The sequence below is a fragment of the Herpailurus yagouaroundi genome, unplaced genomic scaffold (assembly GCF_014898765.1).
Source record: "Herpailurus yagouaroundi ecotype Mexico unplaced genomic scaffold, PumYag 182, whole genome shotgun sequence".
Classification (NCBI taxonomy): domain Eukaryota; kingdom Metazoa; phylum Chordata; class Mammalia; order Carnivora; family Felidae; genus Herpailurus; species Herpailurus yagouaroundi.
Genome location: NW_024412413.1, coordinates 2403597 through 2423667, shown reverse-complemented (window position 1 = coordinate 2423667; position 20071 = coordinate 2403597). Strand labels below are relative to the sequence as shown.

At 55.2% G+C, this 20071-nt stretch overlaps 1 long non-coding RNA gene across 1 annotated transcript; it reads left to right on the top strand.

Moving 5' to 3' along the window:
* The first annotated feature begins 6035 nt into the window (after nt 1-6035).
* LOC121041021 (uncharacterized) lies at nt 6036-13267 on the top strand. The gene is made up of 3 exons (XR_005795518.1): nt 6036-6211; nt 12661-12812; nt 13018-13267. It is a non-coding gene; the product is annotated as an uncharacterized LOC121041021 (long non-coding RNA).
* Nucleotides 13268-20071: the final 6804 nt, after the last annotated feature.

Genomic DNA, 20071 nt, shown 5'->3' with positions numbered 1-20071 from the left:
TCTCCGGAAGGTTCTGGGCCCCGAGCCCGTCACTACATGTGCGCGGATTCCCACAACCAGCCGACGCCTCCCTTCTGGGGAGTCCCACGACGTCCGCAAGTTGCCGCGAATTCTGTTTCTGGTTTTCACAAACAGCAGGCAAGCTTCCCTCCCCTCCATCCTGCACAGCGCCCCACAGGCCCCTCCAGACAACAGATATTCAATACCTGCCCCCGGAATGAATGAGAGGACGGATGGCTGAGTCTTTGCACGCTTGCGATACTGTAGCTTATGAATGAATGGATGAGGCTAATAAAAAAGACCATGTTTTGCAGCGAAATTGCTTCATGGTCCTTCTGGGTCCAGAGACTCTTTTTCTACAGACATTGTGTCTATAAATCCATATCTACCAGCCCAGGCTCTTGAGTGAATAACTTACCAACTTCCCAGTGTAGCCCCAAAGATTCTGAAAGACTCAGAGAACATTTGAAATCAAAGGGAAGATTATTTTCCCATTGAGAGCTACACACACTGAAAACCAGACAGGCAGAGGTAAAAAAAAAAAAAAAAAAAAAAAAATCACTACTAGCTCTAGCGTAGTTCAAGTTCATGAATCTCCGCACTGATCTCTCAGCCAGTTTTCCGCATAAATAATAATAATAAAAGAAATCCAGAGCCCTGGTTTGCATTAGAATCTCATAATATGCTATAAATCCATGCCAGAGCCCGCATCCAATTTGAGAATTATTTCTCAATTTTATGTCTCCCATCCTGCCTCTGCCTCTTTCTGGGTATTGGATTCTTCCCTTCCCTCTCCCTGCCAGGCTGGCCTCCCTCCCTGCCTGCTCTCCTCTCCTGCCTCTCCCCTACCTCCCTCCATAATAAACGTAAGGACCCTGGTCTGCTCAGGTGTCCGTGGGCCGGCAGAGTGGGGACGGTTCCCGGGATGAGCTCCGTCACCACCAGCTCCGGGGCACGTGAGGTGATGGAGCTCCTGTCCCTTCCGATCTGGGCTGGAAACACAGCTGGAGACAGAGGCCTAGCTTTGTGGGGTCTCCAGAAATCAGGGTGCTGGGATAGGGTCTGGTCTGGACACAGCTGAGGCAGCCCCTCCTCCATCCCGGCCTTGGCTCTGCTCACCTGTGTCGCTCACTCTCTCTGATCGCGAGAGAAGACTGTTCCAGGGTGGGGGAGGGGCCAGGAGCCCCAGGACTCTGCTCCGAGACCTTGCATGGCTCCCTGCTGCCCGCCCGGCTGTGCTCACTCTGCACCCAGTGCTCACAGGGCTCCTACTCTGTGGGAGGCGGTCCGTGGGTTCTGGGGCTGCAGCGGTGGCCGGGGCCAACACGGGGGTCCTTGCCACAGGAGGCGGGCACCCAGCACACTAAATCAGTAACCAAATAAGCTGCTGTTGAGCGCTTGCTGTGATTTGGGAAAGGCAAAATGAGGCAAGGTCCCAGAAGATGGTCCTGAGGGTGGGAAGTCTTGAGTCTCCAGGACGAAACCTCTCTTGAGAAGGTGGCAGTGGGTTGGGACCCAGTCAGGGTATAGCCACAGGAGATGAGAAAAACAACCCACACAGAGAGAGCACACAGTGACACCCTGCCCTGGCAGTCTGTGGGGCCTGTGCCCGGAAGTACGGCCACAATGGGGGTGAGAGGGGAAAGGGGGGTCCCCACATCACGGGTGATGGGGGAAGGGGGGTCACTGCATCACAGGTGACAGGAGGGGGGCCCACATCACGGGTGATGGGAGAAGGGGGGTGGATAATGACATCGAGGGAGGGTCCAGCCTGGGCCTAGGGGCTGCTGAGGCTTTTAGCCTAGGTATGACGGGACCCCGCAGAGTGCTTGAAGGAGCGCTGTGACCCGGGGTCCCTTCACGCCACTCACTCGGGCAGCTGCAGAGGAGCAAGGAAGCAGTGACCCAAGGGGACGCTGTCCTGGAGATGTGGTCAATGGGGAGTTTTCTTGGACCTGGGTCACAGCTGCGGCTGTGAAGAGCTGGGACACACGAACACACCCCGCAACACAGCACATGTGTGCGGGCTGCACAAACCCACCATTCCAAGACCACTCCCTGGTTTCTGGTCTGGACAACGGGGCGGGGTCTGCAGTTTCCCAAGATGGAGAAAGCCGGAAGCCCTAGTGCTTTCTGTCCCCCAGGCAGACAGAAGCAGAAGAGGCCCAGCTGGCTGGTTCCTCCCCTGGACCGAACATCAGTCCCCCCGAAAACCCAGAACCACTAGCAATGGGGGGAGCAGTTGGGAGCTTCGCCAAAAATAAGTGGCTAGGGCGGACATTGTCCTTCCCCACCCAGCCTGAGATGCCCCTTCTAAGTAGCGATACAGGGACAGCTGGGGCAGGGGCAAGAGGGACCCCCCCAAAGCAAATGGCACAACCTGGGGGCCCTATTCATCTCAAAGGCAGTGAGGAGTTTGGGGGACCCCACCCCAGTGATGCCTGGCCAGGGAGTCCCGAGACTTCCTCCCCCATCCAGAGGCACATGGGGGCCTGGTCTGCAGAAATCCCTTCGTCCCCTCAGGTGGATCCGAGAGGGACCAAAGGGGACCCTAACAGCACCAGAAAAGCCAAGGAGCCCAAAATAATACCACAAGTACTCTGGAAACTGAGCTGTTAGTGTAACCATAGCCAGGGCCTGTAGGCTAATGTGAGCAAAGTGGTAACTTGCTAAAATAAAATATTTAAGTAGAGTCCAGAGTCTCCAGACATGACAGACGAAGTGTCCGCAGTGTAACCGAAAACCACAATGCGAGTGAGAAAATATAACTAACAAATGTTGGTGCCAAGATGAATCTGATGCTGGAATTATCAGACCAGATTTTAAGGCAGTCGTCATAAAAATGCATCAAGGATCAGTCACAGATTCTTTTGAAACAAAAGGAAAAAAAAGAGAATCTCAGTGGAGAAATAGAAGTTGTAAGAAAAAAAAAAAAGTATCGGGTGGAAACCATAGAATTGAAAAGCACAGTAACAGAAACTTTAGATAAACTTTCTGGGGTTTCTGGGGTGGAAATAAGGGACCAGAGTCTGGGAATTGAGGACAGAGCAAAGGGATCGCCCCGTTCTCAACACAGAGGACAAAGACAGAAAGAAATGGGCAGAGCCCCTGGGACTATGAACAATAAGCGAATCTCCAGCACCCATAAGCCAAGGTCCCAGGAGAGGGAAGCGTGGTCAGAACTCGGGCTGAAACAGCCCCAAAGGTGGTGAAAGACATAAGCCTGCAGATTGGGAAGGATGGGCCGAGCGCCGAGCGCAAATCAAATAATCCCCAGAACATCTGTGCCTGGACATATCACAGTGAAGCTTCCGGAAACCAGTGACAAAGAAAAGGTCTTAAGAGTAGCCAGAGGTAAATGGCACGTCACCCACAGGTGGGCACCCACTCCAGCAACAACAGGTGCCCCACTGGAAGCCACGGGGGCCAGAGGAACGTGAACAGGAGAGGATCTCGAGGATTCTGTCTCGGCGAAGATGTCCTCCAGGAGGGCCCGGGACGTTCCCAGGTGACGTCACACAGAAAGGGATCATCACTGGAAGACCTGCTTTTAAAGACTGGGCAGAGGAAAGTCTTCAAACAGACAGGAAGTGATAACTGAAGAAGTCAGGGAGCACCAAAGGGAAGAGAGAAGGAGAGAGAGAACAGGAGTAGTGCAGATACATACAGCCGGCGTCCTCCTCCTCCTCGGGGATCATCTGAATCATCCGTGAAGGTTTCAAACAACAGTTGTAAGACTTCATTTTGTCCTCACTGCTGAATTATTGTTTAGATAGCTGGAAAGGGACCTGAAAGCTTGCCGTTACCTTACTTAGCACGTTTGAGGTATTATAGACTCTGTGCATTGTGCTGTGACCTTCGCGTATTCACCAGTCACCAACACTTATTGGGAACCTGTGGCGATTAAGATAGGATAATACTGATGCAGGGACAGGCAAAGGTAGAAATGGGCCAAGTAGGGTGCTCCAAAACAGGGCCCTGTGTGTTGGCGTAGAATGGAGCTGGTTCTCAACACAAGCAAAGGATGAGCCTTCAACAAATGGTGTTGAGACAATATTCTCTGTCTGGAGTAAAACTACGATGGATCCCTACCTCACGTCACACATAAACATAAATTCCAGGTTGGTTAAATATCCAAACGAGAAAAGCACAACCTCAAAGCTTTCAGAACTCAGCATTAATGTCTTTACGACTTCCGGATGGGGAAAGGTGTCGTAAATGAGACACAAAATTATTCATCGCAAGGGAAAATTTGAAGTACCAAAACTTGTTTGCCAACGTGTAAGTTTCAAAAACATAATATTGACCACAAAGAGGGGTTTCAATGTATGCGTCCAATATGCTATAGATTGTACATAATTCTTTCATAACTGTTATAATTCAAAACAATGACATCTGTAGTTCCTTGGTAAACATATGTGTCACAACACCAGCTTCATGATAGTGTGTGTGTCTGGTGATGGGGGGGTGGCTGGGATTAGGGAAGAGAAAAGCAAATGGGATGCTTCAATTCTCTTATTAACATTTTATTTCTAAAAGAGAATCATCTAAACCAAGTACAGAAATATATTACGCTTTGAGAAAATAAAGTGGTGGGTATGAAAGTATTTTATTCCATAGACTTTTGTCTGAAATAGGACACTGAAGAAAGGAGAAACGTTTTAAATAACATTGGACAAATGAATTATTATCCAATAACATTGGATAAAATGAATTATTAAATAAGTAAGGATGTTGGAATTCTTCGCCGCAGACCTTAAGATACTTGAAATCACAGTGGTGTCTGTATTCCTGAGTTTACAGTTTGTTTTTTTATTGTTTATTGTTTTGAGAGAGACAGAGAGAGGGCACAAGCATGGTCAGCGCAGAGCCCGACGTGGGGCTCGAACTCACGAGCGTGAGATCATGACCTGAGCTGAAATCAGGAGTCTGATGCTTCACCAACTGAACCACCCAGGCGCCCCCTTATGGTTTATTTTTTATAGAACATATCTGATGAGGGGCACCTGGGTGGCTCAGTCTGTTGGGCATCTGAGTTCGGCTCAGGTCATGATCTCACGGTTCATGAGTTCAAGCCACGCGTTGGGCTCTGTGCTGACAGCTCAGAGCCTGGAAGCCGCTTCAGATTCTGTGTCTCCCTCTCTCTGTCCCTCCCCCCCTCATGCTCTGTCTTTCTCTGTCGCAAAAATAAATAGACATTAAAATATATATATATATATAACTACCACGAATAACGAGAAGGGACCGTCAAGATGCTGCTTTAAGGGGCACCTGGGTGGCTGTTGGGCATCCCACTTCAGCTCAGGTCATGATGTCACAGCTCGTGAGCCTGAGCCCCGTGTGGGGCCCTGTGCTGACAGCTCAGAGCCCAGAGCCTTCTTCGGTTTCAGTCTCTCTCTCTCTCTCTCTCTCTCTCTCTCTCTCTCTCTCTCTCTCTGTCTCCCCTCCTCCGCTCATGCTCTGTCCCTCTGTGTCTCAAAAATAAACATTAAAAAAAATTTTAAAACATATCTGATGAGTTGACATCTTTTTCCTTAAGCGACACCGAGTGAGGAGTCATCGTTGCAACAAGTGCCTCAAACACCCTTCTGCTAGAGCCCGGGCAGGTGCCGGCAGCTCAGCATCGTGCTTGGACTTCACGGCTGGGCGGGACTCGACGCCCCTTCCTGACGTTCTAAACCCGCCCCCTGGGCCCGTGGACAGCCAGGCATCTCCGGCGCCCTCTGGGAATTCACTGCTGCAGGCGTGACCCTCTTCCGAGGGGTTTGCAGAGGCCAGCCGTGTACCGCCCGGGCGCGGGAGACGGCCCCCCGCCGCAGCTCCCGCCCCCGTCCCTCCTCGCGCGGCAGGGTGGGAGCGCTGGACGCTCCTGTCCCCTTTATTACCATGTACTGGCTGGGACTTACGCTACATAAATCTCAGATTATGAAGCCACAGCTCTACATATTCTTGGCTCCAAATGGTCCTCTGCACGGAACCGCCAGTGGTGCAGGGTGGGGGCGGGGGGAGCAGCAGGGCACCGTCTGGGGGCCAGGGCTCCCTCACCGGGGCGTTTGAGAAATGAGTCTCCTCTCCCCAGCTGCTACCGCGGAGCACACGATTCCAATGCCTGAGAGATTATTTGTCCCGCAACAAATGAACAAAGGAGCAGGAGAAGCCCTCTGCACAAGTGCCAAGAGCCTCAGAGAAGCGATGGCCTGAGCTCATGAAGGTAGCGAGGGACCGACTGATGGAGAAGCCATGAGTCTCTGGGGGGCGCTGTCGGGGACGCGCGTCCCGGAGATCCGCTTGGGGGCGTCCCCAAGGGCGTTCTGCCTCCCCGAGTTTCCCCGATGTCTTCCTCACCACCCTCTGTTCTGCCAGGACCTCGGTGGTAAGCTTTTGCTCTCTGCCATAGACTCCGAGCTATTCTTGCTCTGGCCCAGCCGGACTTTCTTTGCTTCACGTTTTCTGTCTTTCCTCCTCCTCCCGATGAAACCCAGCCTCCCGTCCTTGGGCCCCTCTCCTGCCCCGGCCGACCTCCTCTCCTGCCCCGGCCGACCTCCCCTGGGCAGACACTCTGACCCCGGCTGGGTGGGGCTGGCTGTTTGTCCCTCCCCAGTGCTGGCCAGTGGCTCTGTGCCTCCACTGTCCCGAGGGTCCTTGGCCCCTGCAGGCTCCCGGTCCTGGGCCACGTCTGCTCCCTGTCTGTCCAAGGCGGTGCAGGGTGACGGCGAGTACCTGACATACATTCAGGCTCAGTCCTAACGACACTTAGCACTTTTTGTCAAATTGTTTCTAAAGAAGATGTGGGGGGTGTGGGGGGGCTGTATGATTAATGGAATATTACTGGCCATCAAAAAACAAAATCTTGCCATTTGCAACAACGTGGAAGGAACTAGAGGGTATGATGCTAAACGAAGTAAGTCACTCAGAGAAAGACAAATATCATATGATTTCACTCATTTGTGGAATTTAAAAAAAAAAACAGATGAACACATGGGATGGGGAGGAAACAGAGACGAGAGAGAAACAAACCACAAGAGACGCTTTTTAAAAATTTTTTTTAGGGGCACCTGGGTGGCGCAGTCGGTTAAGCGTCCGACTTCAGCCAGGTCACGATCTCGCGGTCCGGGAGTTCGAGCCCCGCGTCGGGCTCTGGGCTGATGGCTCAGAGCCTGGAGCCTGCTTCCGATTCTGTGTCTCCCTCTCTCTCTGCCCCTCCCCCGTTCATGCTCTGTCTCTCTCTGTCCCAAAAATAAATAAAAAACGTTGAAAAACAAAATTAAAAAAAAATTTTTTTTTAAATGTTTATTTATTTTTGAGAGAGAGACAGAGAGACAGAGCAGGAGCAGGCGAGGGGCGGACAGAGAAGGAGACACAGGATCCGAAGCAGGTTCCAGGCTCCGAGCCGTCAGCACAGGGCCCGATGCAGGGCTCGACTCCACGAACCACAAGATCACGACCTGAGCCGAAGTCGGACGCTTAACTGGCTGAGCTCTGCTGGGTATCCGCGCCCTGGCTCACTAGCCTTGGGCGTGATTCTCAGTTTCATCCTGTAACACCTGCTGCTGACTCACGGTATCACCCTGGCCACCTGTGGCACCGGGGTCCCTCCCAACGTCTGTGTCCCCTGTGGGTTTCCTCTTCTGCCCTCACCACGGCCGAGACGGCGACCTTGTCCCTGTTAGAGAAAACCAGAGCCGGACGGTAGTGCGTAGTCAAAACGGTAAAAACCAGTTTTATTCGGCAACTATTTCAACAGAGGGAAAGTGGCCCCAGTGTGGAACCAGATCCGATTCCCAAAAACCACCAGAAAGTGGAGATTTACAGCCAAGGTGCAGGGTCTGGGAGCCCGGAGGTTGCTGAGACGGCGGGGTAGTTCTTGACTAAGGTGACCCAACAGGAGTCTTGCTGAAGGCAGGTCACCCGCGGGCAGGGGGAGCAGGAAGCCGGTTGGATATGGAGGGTCAGAGATTCTGGCTATGCAATGTGACGGGATTTCCGCTAAGATTGGTCAATACGAGGACTGACCCGGAAGCCCCGAGATGTGACCGAAGTGGTCCAGGAGGGTGTGCTATCACCCCACAGCAGAAAGCCCCAAACCCTGCCCCTCTCCCCAGGACAATGAACACACCGGCGTCTTTGGGGCCAGAGCACAGTCTCCTCTGGCCAGGTGTCCTTCTGAAGGGGAAGGGCCATCCCGCAGGTGACCGGCTGTTTGGTGACATCACACGTGACCTTCCCTGTGCACCTGCGCCTTTCTCCTCCAGGCCCCTCCTCCAAGATCTGGCCTTTCTCCTTGACCGCGAGCTCGGACCAGGTGCTAGGTTGTTGAAGACGTGGTTCCTGGGTCCCGTCTGAGCAAATTAGTGACCGAAAACCCTCTACACGCCCTCCGCTCCCTGGTGAGAGACAGCCTCGTGACCACTTCTCCCGGGAAGCAGCTGGGCAGGGCTGAGGCACGACAAGGGGGCTCTGTCTTTCTCCTTCTCTGGGGTGTCCTCACCGGCACCCGCTCCCCTGCCCTTCGCGGGAGGCTGCGCGGGTCCGCACACGCGGCCCCTTTAGTCCCCTCTGCAGATGAGGGCAGGTGTGAACTTCGCCTGGCATCACGCCTCAGGCCAGGGAGAACCCGGCCTCCCGACCCCCAGCCTTCCTCCTTCTTCCATGTTCGGACCGGGGACCCTCCGCGGGGAGGGCCCCTGCGGGAGGGAGCACATGTTTGCGAAACAGGTTCTTGCAAAAAATGCGGTGCTGACACCATTCTCTGTCCCGACGGACCCCAAAGGCCCGCTACAAACGCTCCGGGACAGGCATCCCCTTTCTGCTCTGCCCGCTGGGTGTTGGCACTAGGCCCCCCGGGGATCCAGGGGATGGCACGGGTCACAGGTCAGGGGGAGAGGGTCCCCGAGGGAGTGGTCCACGCGCTGCTGGGAGCCCTGGAAGAGCAGGCAGGCTCTGCAGGACTTGTGCTGGGTGAGCTGCCTCCCATCCCGAGGCCTCTGCTCTCTCCGGCAAACCCCCCACCAGGCGGACGCTCGCCCTCCGCCCGCAGAGCCATCACTCTCAAAAGCTGTCACTTGCACCTTCCCATCTCAAACCCCAATACTCCTCCCTGTAGGCCGTATGAGGGGGAGTGGCTGTCACGCGTTACAGATGGGGACCCGGAGGGTTCGGCAGGTCAGTGGCTTGCCTGGAGTCGCGCAGCCCGGGGTGGGGGCAGGCTGCAGGTCTCCTGGTATTTTCACCCGTCTTGAGCCACTTCTTTGCAGAGAACTCATACAGACTCTGCCCAGGGGATTAGACTGTGGGGCACCTGCTGGGGTCTGAGACAAAGGTCTTCAGGAGAGGCCAAGGGAACAGGAGCTCGGCAGGTGAGGCCCGGTGGACGACCAGCAGCCCCTGGGCGGAGGGAGGGCACGTTCCTGGCCCCTGGCTCCCAGCGGCTACGTCGGGGCCCTCGAGGTGCGTGGTGACAAATTTCCGCGGCACCTCGTTTCCCATAAAGGATGGTCAGTGCAGCTCACCTCCCAGGGGCTCAGGGTGAGTTCCGCAAACCTCATCCCTCTCTTGCTCTCACAGCGGAAGGCCCATAAACGGTGCTTGTGGTGACCCGTGGGGTGGAGGGACCACAGCGCGAGAGAACTGCGGGATGCACGTGAGCCTCGTCGACAGGGTGAGCGGAGTCCGGCCGGGGGCGAGGAGGCCTGCAGACGCCCGGGGGAGACACCTCCTCCTTCTTTAGCCTTTCAAGTTTATAAAGTTGTGTTCGTCTAGCTTGTGGAAGAAGAGGAATTAGTGATTTATTTGCAAAGGTTTTCTGAAAAGTCTTTTTTGAGGATTGCCAGGAGCTGGCCTGTTGGGGAGACGGATGGACAGCTCCGGCCGTAAAGATCCCTAAGTGACATTTTTGTGAGAGTTATTTTCAGAGGGTCACCGCTGCAAAATTGCAAGAGCAAACCCGCGCTTAGCGCCTGAGTCTTCTAGAAAACGCTGCTGCAGAGAGCCAGCCCGCGGCCATGAGCACGGAAGACGTTCACTGGTGCGGGTCACCGGGAGAGAGACCCATCCGTCTGACCTCTCAGACGCAGAACTGGCCGCAGCATCCTGTGCCGGAAGGCCAGGACTCCAGGCCGGCCTTGGGGCACAAAGCTGGGCCAGCACAACTCTCCTTCTCCGGGACCAGAAGGTGAGGATGGGCCCCACGCCCTTTGGATCACGTGGCTTGGATCCCAAGTCCCCAGATCTGAGCTCCAAGGTCAGCATTTTCCTCCTGAGACCTGGACACAACCTCGGGCCAGGAGGGTGTCCCGGGATAGACAAGGACTTGGGAGTGAGCTGAGGAATGAGATCATGGCCTGTACTTATCGGCACGAGTATCCACAGAGCCTCAGTTTCCACATCTAAGAATGGGTGCGTGGATAACTACGTCACTTGGTCGTTACTTACTCATCAGACGTAAGGTGTCACCGAGTGCCGCTGATCACCCTCAGCTACCGCCAGTGGTTCTGCTTGTGTGCCACGCCCTCCTACCACGTGGCACTGGCATGCACCTTGTGGACTGTCAAACCACACCACTTTCGTGTGGCCATCAGGAGCATGGAAGTGAAGTCAATTTGCTAATGCGTTTGTATTGGCTTCCAATCGATTTGTAACAAATTTTCACGACTCGAGTGGCTTGAAGCAGCACAAGATTCTTACCCTTTGGTTCTGTGGGTCAGACAGCTGACGTGGACGTCCCCGGGCTGAAACCACGGCCCGGCCCCTTCCAGCCTCTGGAGGCTCCACATCCCTTGGCTCCCGGCCCCTCCCACCACCTTCGGAAGCAGCCAAACACTCTCCCTATTTCCGGGTCAGACGGTTAGCGTCCTTCATTCCTCCTTGCCTCGTAGCCTTCCGTGCTCGTTGGTTCCGGAGGTCAGGACGCGGGCAGTGTGGGGGGCCGTTATTCCCCTGACCAACCTCCGTATTCTTAAGACTGCTTCGTATTTACAGTCTGATTCTCTGGACCTTGTCGATTAAGAATTTCCTGTATTTCTGACTGTCCGCACAGCACGCCCCTCTGTGATCCCCAGCACTCGTGTAGCACTCTGGAAGGGGATGATCCACTTGGGGGTTTGGATTTTCCAAGCCACTGGTCCCATTCTGCAAGCTTCAGGCGCACACGCCCAGGCACTGACCACTGTGAGAAGACCACCAAGTGGCCAACAGGCATGACTAAGGACGTCCGGATTTCCAAGGTGCTACGAGCAATGGTTCATCCTAGAATTGACGAAATACGGCATTCTTTTATACGACCGACAACGAGTGTCAGACTGTACTTGAGAGGCGGTATTCCGTTAGAATGTGAACTTGAGGACGACACCATTTTCTCTGTGGCTGATGCCACATTGCCCCTACCTGGAAGGACGCCTGGAAAGAAGTCGGCGCTCGGGGAGTGCCGAATGGACGGACGAGCGAATGAATATCGTCAATGAGACATTCTTATTATGCAGGTAAGACTTCCTCAGAATCGCCAGAGGTATTAAATGAGACAACGTTGGCATGTTGTCTGCATAGAGAAAAGAAATAAACAGCTGTCTCCTCCTCGGGCCTGCCAGGCGGACAGCAGGACAGAGGGACGGACGGCCCCCGGCCCCTCGCGCTGAGTGTGTGCAAAGCGGCGTCTGAGTGACCCGGTGGAGGCTGGCGGCCTGCCCGTCTGGACAGAGGGATGGATGGTTGTCATCGGCAAGAAATGGTAGTCACTGGGGTCTCTGAGGTTTGCGAGGCTTTTGCTGTGTCCTGTGGTGCAAATGATCCCACATTATGTGTCACCTGCCTGACTCTCGGTGTCTTTGCACGTGTTCTTGGAGACAAAGGCCCACTGGTGCCGTCACGAGTTGAGTTCGAGAAATCGACCCAGAATGTCAGGTCGTCCCCAGGAAGGATGCTGAGGGCACAGACGCCCCAGGGGGAGGCCCCTCCGTACCTTCCCGACCGCACTGGCCCCCTTGTCAAGCAGGTGGCGGGTGGAATGTCAGAGGGAACGTCTGGGCGTGCTGCCTGAGTCAGCGTGCGTGTGTCCCATCCAAGCGGGGACGTGTGACCTCTTCCGGTGTGGGCGTAGCAAGATGCCCGTGTGATAGTTCCGGACGGCAGATAAATGTTTAAACGGCCACGTCATATGATTTATGTTTCGTATCTGCTCTCCGTCTTGGGTTTAAAAATTACTTCCTATGCGAAACACTGTCCTCTGCGGTTCTCCCGCGAATGGGCCCTTCCCCACCCTCCCCACGCGGCGTGATCATACTGACTCGGCAACGAGGATGCGCGGGCAGCCTGTGCGGGTGGAAACCTGGCTCCAGGTCCTGGGTCTGCGACCTCGTGAAGCTGTGTTTCTGGGAAGCTGTACGCGGGGTTTGCACCTGGAAACTAGTAATTTGAACTAAAGTAGGGATTGTAGGAAAAGTTCTGGATGCTGTCGATCTCTTCCCCGGGCCCTTCCTGGAAAGGAAGCACATGGGCCTGGGGTGGGGGGGGGAGGGGGAGACCCCAGTGTTGAATAAACATGCCAGCACCTCCCAGCTCCAAACCTTGACTCTGAGGGCAGAAAGAAACCTTACAGGGGCTCACGATAAACCGGAAGCAGACTTAACTTCGGGACAATGTATTAAAGGCAGCCTCTTCTATTTTTAGGCTTCCATCTTGGGGCCTGAAACCTTGAACACCAATGAAGGAACGCACCTGTGTTTCCAAGAGGCTGGTGACCTTCAGAGTTCTTTTTTCCGGGGGGAAGAAATTTAATTTAATCTCGTCTCCTCGTATTTGTTCATGTTAGATTACATTAAGTGAGTTATTTTTAATCATTGTTCATAAATCACAGCAAGGGTATGCCCTGAGGCACAAAACATTTGCATAAAGATATTAATTGTGGCTATCTCTCTTTTTGGGTTCATGGGAAATTAGATGCATGTGTAGGGCGGTAGACAGGGAAGGGACGAGGACGGGTGCTCGGGTGTCCTAGCCTTCCTGACAACCTTCTTCAATTCACAGAGTGCAACCCAGAACCTTAAGATCCTCTCCAGTTGTCTCCTCATCCGAGAAGCCCACCTTGATTTCTCTAGGCCAAAAGATGGCTCCCTCCTCCATCACATGTGCGCTGTGAACAGCCTTTCTTAGAAAACTCACCCATGGCTGAGGCCCTGTGTGGACTGGGAGCCCCCTGCCTGTCACGCACGGTGGACAGAGTGTCCCCCAGGCTGCTCTCGCGGTCGGTGTTTATTAACAGACGCTTACTGATGAAGCCCGCAGAGAATCGCTTCGGGTGTAACCATGCTCTCTCTAGCTCCCTGTCCTTTTCCCCTGACAGGGGCCCCTCGCGCCCCCTCCCCCAACCCCCGGGCGTGGGTAGGATGGGCATTGGGAGCCCCAGGCACTAGAGGGGAGTTTTCTGCACCCTGTGCTGCTGGCTGCACAGGGGTCCAGGAAGTGCAGGGCCCAGGCCCCTCCCCTCCCTCACTTGGCTGTGGATGCACCTGCTCCTTCCGGCCCCCTCCGTCCCTGTGCTTGGTCTGAGGTTTCACGCGGAACCAGCCCTGTGCTATTTGGGAGGACGGGTCACAAGAGGGTTCTCCCCGTCACCTCCCAGCTCTGCTCCGCCCTCCACCCAGCCTGTCCCTGCAACGGCTCTGCCCACCCGCCCCGGACAGCCTGCCGGGCGTCACTGCCTTCGCCCATCCATGCTCAGCAGCAATGGCACCAAGGACTCCACGGATGCTGGAGCAAGCCTGGGGTGGAGGGTGCCCATGATGCAGGGCTCAAGAGCTGGTTCTCGCTCAGCCGTTCACTCCCCAGAGCCCAGACGCTTCACCCTGACTCTGACGGGGTCTCTAGTGTCCTGGGGCCTGTCCTGGTGCGAAGGGTGGCCAGCTAGACGAGCACTCCCAGCCCGGACACTGCCGGGGCCCTCTGTTCAAATAGGTTCAAGGGGCGCCTGGGTGGCTCAGTCGGTTGAGCGTCCGACTTCGGCTCAGGTCATGATCTCACGGTTTGTGGGTTCGAGCCCCGTGTCGGGCTCTGTGCTGACAGCTCAGAGCCTGGAGCTGCTTCGGATTCTGTGTCTCCCTCTCTCTGCCCCTCCCCCGGTCTCACTCTCTCTCTCTCTCTCTCTCTGTCAAAAATAAATAAACATTAAAAAAAATGCATTCAAAAAACTGAATCAACAGGAGGCTCCCTGAGGGGTGTCTCCAAGATTTTCAGAGGCCTGTGTGGGTGGGGGTGTCCCTTGGGGTGGGGGTTCAAGGCCACATGTTTCCTGGGTTTGCTATTGATTATATCACACACGCGTGCATCCTACAGTGTCCTGGGGGGACTGCAGTAACACAATCACGGCCCGGAGAACGGATGGACACCAGCCCCTGACAGCACTGAGGACGCTTGACCTGCACTTGCCCCGCGAACGCCCCCGGCGGCCGCATCCTGTCGATGCTGTCTGCGCCTCGGCAGCCCCAGCGAGGGAGCTGAGGTACAGAGAGCCTCAGACACTTGGGTGACCAGGGCAAAGTTCAGAGCTGAGCTCACAGGGGTCCCCACGCCCTCATGCCTCCGTCTCAAGAACACGGTCCCTGGGCCGCCCCAGGGTGGGACTTTGGGGCTTTGCCGTCCAGCCGAGCGCAGCCTGACCTGTCGTGCAGAGAGAAATGAGCACATCTGATGAAATCCACTGGTGCCCCCTCCTAATTAACTGTCTTTATTGCATCAGGAGTCCCCACGCCAGCCATGGGCTGAGTCCGAGTCCCCTCGTCCATAACAGGTGAACTGGTGCCTGGCCTTCCGCGGAAAGGGAGCGTCTGGGGGGGGGGGGGGCCCAGCAGAGAGGAGAAAGCACCGGAAGACGACGAAGTGGGGCTGGCGGGGCTCGGCTGGCTTGTCCACCCTCCCGGAGCCACAAGCCCGGCTCGGCGGCCATGTCCCCTTTCTTTGCGGAAAGCCTCCCTCCGGGGCCCATCTTAAGTGGCCGCCCCAGCATCACCGGACGTTGCCGCTGGTTCCCCTACGCTCGTGCCAGCCAGCCTCCGCAGGGCGTGACTGCTGAGCTTCTCACTTTCTTCCCCCTTAATTCGTTTATGTGTTTTTGCAGAAACGACAGGCTGAGCTTCGAGGCGACGGTGAGGCTGCTGCCGGTGGGATTTTAGCGCCGCATTAAAGACAGCTTCCAAATGCAAGTGTTGTTATACGTGTATTTCCGGCCTCGAGAAACAGCTCGACAGTCTGACCCGCGTGACGGATGCTCTTGTGTCTGCGAGTGAATTATCTTCGACAGTAAACCAGGGCTTTAGGAGGGGCTCACCACGTCCTCAGGAGGGTCTCCGGGGGAAACGGAGTGGCCGAACTTGGCCAAGACCACAGGGTCTGGGGCAGCAGAGACACTGCTTTGTACTTTGATTTTGTGATTGTACCGGTCCGTCCACCCACCCAGTCACCACTTGCTGTGTTCCTGCCAAGTGGCAGGTGCCGTGTGAAGCCCTATGACAGAAGCGGAGTCCCTCCCCACCCATGGCTCCCGGTGCTTAGTCTCTGCTCCAGGAGCCTCCCGTAGCGAACCTCCGGTGTCCAGAGCACCTGAGCTGGGGGTGCGTTTGTGGGGAGTTGTCCCAACAACCCAGGAGTCAGAATCACCGTAGCGACTCCACCGTAATTATCTTACAGGTCCTCTGTTCGTATTTACATGACAGTTAGCTGTGCTCGGCTGGCATTTCGCCTTGCTTTGTATTTGCCCCTGAAGGACTCTTCGGCCTCAGACCAGCACCTGCTCGGCAGCCCAGGGGGTAGATGGGCCGGCCAGGCCTTTGACTCCGGAGCGGCCCAGACTGACGAGAAAGTCTTGGCATCCCTGAGATTACTGGAGCTATTCCAACACAGGGCACGCAGAGGCAGATGCATCGTGGCTCTGATGGAACCGGGCTAAGAGGGAGAAAGCGGAGGTCGTCAGGGGTCGGAAGGACGGCCCAGTCCCACAGAGGAGATTCTGTGTCCACAGCAGCAATAGAGAGGAAACAGAAGGAAATGCGAGCCCCGAGTGGCAGCCAGCGTGAGCCTGGGGAGGGGCTGGACTCGTCTGGGCGAGGGGATGGGAGGGAGATCCGTGTCTGGACAGACGGCGGGCCACAGCAGCCACTTGCCCTGGGCACAGCACAGAGCCCCCCAGGGACACCGGGAGAGAGGAAGGCCCTAGAGGCCGAGGCGCTCACCCAGAAAGAGGCTGGGTGGGAACCTCTGGCCCACAGCCCGCAGAGGACAAGACACCGCTCCTCCCGGTTCTGGGCGGAAAGAAAGGGCTGCGTCCCTGTCCACCTGAACCAGCCTGCTGCCCGTGAGGACGCCAGCTGGGGCTGCCCTAGACGGGGACGGACCACACCCTGGAGCCACGGCCCAATCCCGTGGGCTCAGGTGGGGGTTTTAGGGGGACTGAGTCCGTAGCTTAGCTCTTCTGAAAGAAAACGGGCTTGGAAATGGTGTCGAGCGTGTTCAATCCTGGTTAAAGACTTTGGTCTCTCTGGAGCTGGCTCCCCCCCCAGGCCTGCAGGGCACAGGAGGGCCCGGGAGGCAGGCAGCCCCCTCACGGTCACTCCACAGCTTTTGAAACGAACTCTTAGAGCCCAGGGTGGCTGAAAGGGACGCGAAATTAAGGGCATTTCCTCTGGTCTTTTGACCCAAATACTGCGATATCTGAAATACTCCAGGAAAAAAACAATGTGGCAAAAGCAGGAGCCTCATGGGGCGGGGGGAACTCGCCCTTGGATGGTCTGGAAAAACAAATGGCCCCCGCTCCTGTCTTTGCTCGGCTACGGAGCCGGGACCAAAGGTCCCCGCTCCACCGCCAGCGCCGTTCTCCGGGGACATCATTACCGGGGATGCGGCCATTTGTTAGCGAGCGTTGTGTGGTGTTTACATGTAACAACTTTTATTGGCCATCCTTCCTCTTGTCCTGGGAAGCGTCTTTTGTCTCACCAGGCAGAGCCACCAAATCGTATGATGAAATAATCATCGTGATAATTAACCCCTTTCATCAAAAGAGTTAAGAAAACAGTCGAGGGCCACATATTAATAGCACTAATATTTAGCACTGGAAAAAAAGTGAGTTTTCTTGCTGCGGTGAGGCCCGCGGAGCCGGCCGGTGCCTGTGATTGATGCTCTGCGGGTTTGGCCCGCTTGGCGGGGAGCGCACAGACATTAATTAGGCTCCACTTCGGCAGATGCCAGCCCCAGTATCCTCAAGCTTCAGCCCAAATTGCTGCTATCACTCCCAGCCTTCTTCCTGGCAGACATTATTACATTCGTGATGATTCAAATAGATTTTCTGCAGGCATTAAATTTTGAGTAAACAGACCCAAATTAACAGCTATTTATGACATTTTACTCCAGGGAGCAAATCAAAAGCACTCGTTTCGTGTATAAATATCTCTTCTCTGCTTTTAATGATCGAATATCATTTTTGTGGTTGTTGTTCTTGGTAGCAAAATCAGACACACGCCACCCCCTCCGGGCTCCGTGGTCACGTGGGCCCCTTCCCTCCAATCCAGAGACCGCCAGCACCTTCCGGAAGCAGGGATGGAAGCTGGTTAATTCTCCATAATTCAGGGAAACAAGGCGTAGATCTGAAGCCCGCTCTCTGGGGCTCCTTCTCGTCCACGGCAATGGCTGCGTTTTAATGAGAACAATTTAGTCTGTTCTAATGTCACCATCAGGGCACCACGGGCCTCACCAGAACCTGATTTGGGAGATGGTCTTTTCATTATTTTTGGTGTCGTGCAGGCGACAGAGGAGTGTGAGTCTCTCCCAGTGACCTTGCTGGTGGCAACGTCGCATTTAGCGCTAATGAGGATGGCTTCACGGTCCAAGGACGAGAGGGCTGATGGGGGCACAGCGGCAGCTGTGAGCAGGGGGCCCCCCCCCCCGCCCCCACCGCTGCCCGCGGTCACGTGACACGCTCAGTCATTTACTGCCTGCAACCATGAGACATCGTCATCTTTGGGCAAAGCTAACTGTCTACTGGCCTGGGGACCGTTCTCGGACTCCAGGAAAGTTTGCGTCACAGATGACAGGGCAGAGTGGCACCTTTCCCGCTCAAGAGGAGAAAAGACAAGTCTTCGCTCGTGTATGAACGCGTCTGGTGAGGTCTTCATGACGGACAGAAGACTCAGCAAGGTGTTGCAGATGCCGCCAAAATGGAGAAATGTCTTCCTCTCGATGGCAGAGGGAACACGCCCATCCAGTCTGGCTTCTGCTCAAAGGCGCCTCAGAACGACAATGCAGGGACTCTCCGGAGGCTGGACCCACAGGGGACCTACAGACAAAGAAACGATGACAGGAGACAGCATGAGCGAAAAGGAGTACGTCCGTCCAGGACGTCACACACCCTGGCTTTAAATTTCGGGAGAGGCTTTCACATGGGGTGGGGGACGGAACTCACCCAAGAAATTGAGGAGCACTTCCCGGGACCGGAGACCACAAGGCTCCAAACTGACATTTCTCTTGACACAGCGAAGAGCACAGCTGGGGATCTGGTTCTGCAGCCCGGGTTAACCTACTGTGATTCGGGAGCAGCAGGCGAGCTGGGCTCAAAGCACAAACTAGCTCACTGCCCCCCATCCCAGGTGGGGTACCTGGGATGGTCCTCAGGCCTTCCCGCTGCCCCAGGACAACGGAGAGGACAGAAGACAAATGGTTAAACTGATGAGTTTGCAAATGTCTCAGTAAACTACAAGAGAAAAGCTATCTCATCATTAGCCTCATCTCCAGAAACCTAGAGACTGTTTTCCTGGAGCCCCAACATCACCCTCCCCTCCATAGTGATGTGGGGAACAAAGCCAAGAAGGAAATGTAGATAAAATTATGCGTCCTTATAACCTGCAGCCCACGGGCAAATGCTGGAGGCAAATCCAGAGTAGAGCGTTTCTCCGGGTATCCCCTACCTTCCTAATGTCAATGCTTTGCTAGAGGGCAACAGCCTTAGCTTGACAATAGCCAGGCCTCAGGTATCGTCTGAGTCCTCTTTAGCACATGAAAGTCCTTCTGGAGGCTTCCCTTTAGCCTCTACTGCCCCCCTCCAACTTCAAAGTCCATAACCAGTCACCATGCACAACGCCAGCCCAGTGCAGCTCTTCCTGCCCAGGGGTCCTGTCCCCGTGCTTTAGTAAAATCACCTTTTTGCACCAAAGACATCCTCAAGAATTCTTTCTTGGCCATCGGCTCCGAACCTCGTGAACCCCACCATCACCCCCAAACCTCATCAGCTACACCCGGAACAGTAGCTGCGATCAGCAGCCACCAGTGTTTGGGTTGAAACTCGTCCTTAGTTCTTCGGTATGCTTCTGGCTTCCGGCCGTAGAACAGAAGGAAACAGCTGACGAGACAAAGCCCCACCACTGCCCTCGCCCCGTCTGCTGATGGGCCAGACCTCCGAGATCCACCAGGCACGTGGCACTGCCATAGTTATCCCGGTTGTGAGCAAGAATAGTTCAGGACCTGCACTTGGCCATCCTGCCAGACAGAGGAAAACCATGCGGGATTTATGCTGCTTGCTCCAAATGTCTCTTCCGAGGCCACATTCAAAACCCGCACAGAGGGGCACCTGGGTGGCGCAGTCGGTTAAGCATCCGACTTCAGCCAGGTCACGATCTCGCGGTCCGTGAGTTCGAGCCCCGCGTCGGGCTCTGGGCTGATGGCTCGGAGCCTGGAGCCTGTTTCCGATTCTGTGTCTCCCTCTCTCTCTGCCCCTCCCCCGTTCATGCTCTGTCTCTCTCTGTCCCAAAAATAAATAAATGTTGAAAAAAAAATTAAAAAAAAAAACAAAAAAAAAACAAAACCCGCACAGATAATCACGGGGTGGCCCGACCGACCCATTGGGCCCGGGGTGAGACTTTAAGCCAAACTCCGTGGATCGTCTGACTCCCTGTTGGCCACGCTGGTGTGCTGGGTCTCCAGGGGTTAGCCTGAACTCTGAATAGCATATAGTGCTTCCCTTTCCTGACAGCTGTCCTGGTAAATGGCCACATCTCCCTCTGGAGAAGGACTGGGGCACATTCCGAGCATTCCGAGTACGCGT